Consider the following 3,157-nt stretch of genomic DNA (forward strand, 5'->3'; position numbering starts at 1 on the left):
TGGGTGAATTCTTGCCTTGGCGTCTGCCCATCTCTTCTTCCAAATGCTCCCTTATGGATCTTCTTTTACCGGATCAGGTCTCCTTGCCTAGCCAACACTGGCTCTCCCCAATGTTGGCTCTCCCCAAAGCTGGGTCTCCTGGCACCGAGAGATCAGGCCTCCGTGCTGATTGGGCAGGTCGCAAACAAGGTGCCTACCCTGCTTGTTGCAGGCAGGCTATAGGAACAAAGGCACTCCCTCCCGCTTGGGTGCCCCGAGGATTCGGACCCAGTGCCCAGACAGGCTGGGCTGGTTGATGTTATGTGCAGAAAGAGGGCTGTGGGGCCGAAGTGGGGAGGGTTGTGGATGGAAGCTGGGTGGGCTAGGAAGACAGAGGCAGTATGGACAGAGTAGAAGCCCTGCAGAGAGCCCAAGAAGGCTAGGGGGGACGGAACCTCTGAGCTCCCCGTCCCAGGCTGGCGCCGCGGGGCCAGAAACTCACCCCAAGGCTAGGTCTCCTGGCGCCAAAGATCAGACCTCCTCTCTCTTGTTTTAGCTTCCGAATGTTATCATATTCAAGACACCCCAGCTTGATTGTGGCTTCTGTTTGCTTCGCTTGAGTCCCGACCTCCCACTCTCCTCTGTTGTTCTGCTTTAATCCTCGGTTGATAGACGCTGTTCCTACCCACACGTGTTTCTTGCCCACGCATTCTAATCCAATCAGTCTGTATCTTTTAACTGATGGGTTAAGGTTATTTGCACTCGAGGTTGGGATTGAGAAAGGTTTGCTAATGCTGGGATTTTATTGTTTGTTGTTCTGATGGATCAGTTGTTATTCCCTGTCTCCCTTCCCTGGTAATTGATGTTGGGTGTTTTCTGGTCTGCTGTGCAGACAAGGCTGGTTATTTCCACATACCTCTCTGTCCCTCGACAGCTTTCATGGATTGTATCCTGCCATGTGTTCTTGTGAGAGAAGCTGTCTCCCTTGCTCCTCTGTGTTCAGTATTCCTGTAAGAATACACTGTAGTTCTGGCTTGGTTCTCATGAGTTCCCTTACCTTCTGCCTGTCTGGAACTAATTCCCTCTTCTCTGTTATAATACGTCATTTTCCTGGGTAAACTTTCCATGATGGAAATGAGATTTACTCTGAACAGATACATCATATGTGAATCAAGCCTAAATACATTTGTTGAAAGATTTAAAGATAAGTCCCCAGTCTGTCTACGAGAATAATGTGTATTTATTATTAGAGTTATTGTTGCTATTTTATTATTGTTGTTAAGTATAATAACGGTGTTTTCATGTGTCTCTTTTTCATGTTTAAATGTGGAATAAAATGTGAAATACTGAAAATGAGTAGTTTGAAGATCTGGGCAAAGGCCCTGCACTGGGTGCTGGGACTCCACATCTGTGATTCTAGATATGGCCAGCAGAGGGCAGCAGTCCTAGGAAAGGGGTCCTGCAGACAAACATGAGGGATCTCTCAGTGGCAACAGGACAAGCAAAGAACGATCTTGGTGACTCTGGGGTGGTCAGTGGGGAAGTCTATCAGAAAGACCCTTTGGAGAAGGAACACCCTAAGGATGGGGCAGTGGGAGGCTGGGGCTATAAGACGTGCGTTACACACAGCACTTAACACAGGTTTGTCCGGCTTCTGGGGGTTCCGGCAATGGTATGGTGACTCATTGCCTGCTACTTGGCCTTGGAGGAGTTAAGGCTGCTGAGGCATCCAGGAGTGGAAAAGCCAGATAAGGGACAGGGGTTGGGGTGTGGACCTAATCAGAGGTTCAATGAAGGAAACAAACCCACCGGTAGCCAGGGTTTTAAACTTGGTCTGAACAGCACATTTTTAAAAGGCAACGTTATAATAAACGAAGCAAGAAGCAAGAGTGTATACTGGGTAGTGTGGAAACTTGAACTCAGTTTCATTTCTTCATCTCCACCTTGGCTTCTCCAGGGGCCCCATGTTTCAGCCAACCTTGGCTTGTGACTGCCCCAGTGGTCCAAATATAGAACCTAACACACTATGTATACGTGGCTGACTCACAGCCTGCTTGTTCTGGAGTTTGGTATCTCATGCATCCTTTCTGTCTATGGAAATTGTGAGAGTCTCAATTCATCTCTTCACCGTGGTGTACTCACCTTCCTGCCATGCACCGGAGCGGAGACTTGGCACAGGCCAGTGTCATAAAAAGAAAATTTTATTTCTTTTTCTTTTTGTTTTTCTGGATAGGATATCCCAATAACAGCTCTAGCTGCCCTGGAACTCACTCTGTAGACCAAGCTGGGAAAAAAAAACCATTTTTTTAAATTGGAAACATTGATGCAAATACAAAAAAAACTGAGGACAGCTAAAACAGTCCTGTAAATAAAAGAGTTTCAGAGCTATCACCATCCCTGATTTCAAGCTCTACCACAGAGTTATAGCTCTGCAATAAAACCCGCACGGTATTGATATGAAAAAACAGGATTGTAGGAGCCAGGGGAATCAAGGACACTATACAAAAACCTACAAAATCAACTAACTTGGGTTCATAGGGCTCACGGAGACTGAACCAACAAACAGGGAGCCTGCCCGGGACAGACCTAGGCCCTCTGCTACAGTTGTGTAGTTTGGTCTTCTTGTGGGACTCCTAATAGTAGGAGCAGGGGCTGTGTCTGACTCTGTGGTCTGCTTTTGGAACCCTATTCTTCATACAGGCTTGCTTCTTCCAACCTTCGACTTGATATGCCATGTTTGGTTGATATTCACGGAAGACCTGCTCTCCTCTGAATAGAAATGGAGGAGGAATGTATGGGGGGCAAAGGGAAATGGGAGGACTGGGGGGAGAGGAAGGAGGGGAAACAGCAGTTGGGTTGTAAAAAGATAAAAAAATATACATTTTAAATAAAGGTAATTAGAAAAAAAGAGGAGCCACCAGCCCATGGTACTGTTCATGTACGAGAGCTTGTCCCCCTCAATCACTGAGCCCCATCTCGGGGTCATATGTCAGCCTTCTCTGGGAGTGTCTCCACAGACAAACAGAACTGTTTCAGTATCTCCTACTGCTGTCAAGGTGACAGTACCCCTTCCTCCACAGCCTCTCCAGCAAAGGCTATCCTTGGATTTTTTTATTTTAGCCATTCTGACAGGTGTAAGATGATATCTCAAAGTTGTTTTGATTTGCATTTCCCTGAT

The sequence above is a fragment of the Microtus ochrogaster genome, chromosome 7, assembly GCF_000317375.1.
Source record: "Microtus ochrogaster isolate Prairie Vole_2 chromosome 7, MicOch1.0, whole genome shotgun sequence".
NCBI classification, from domain to species: domain Eukaryota; kingdom Metazoa; phylum Chordata; class Mammalia; order Rodentia; family Cricetidae; genus Microtus; species Microtus ochrogaster.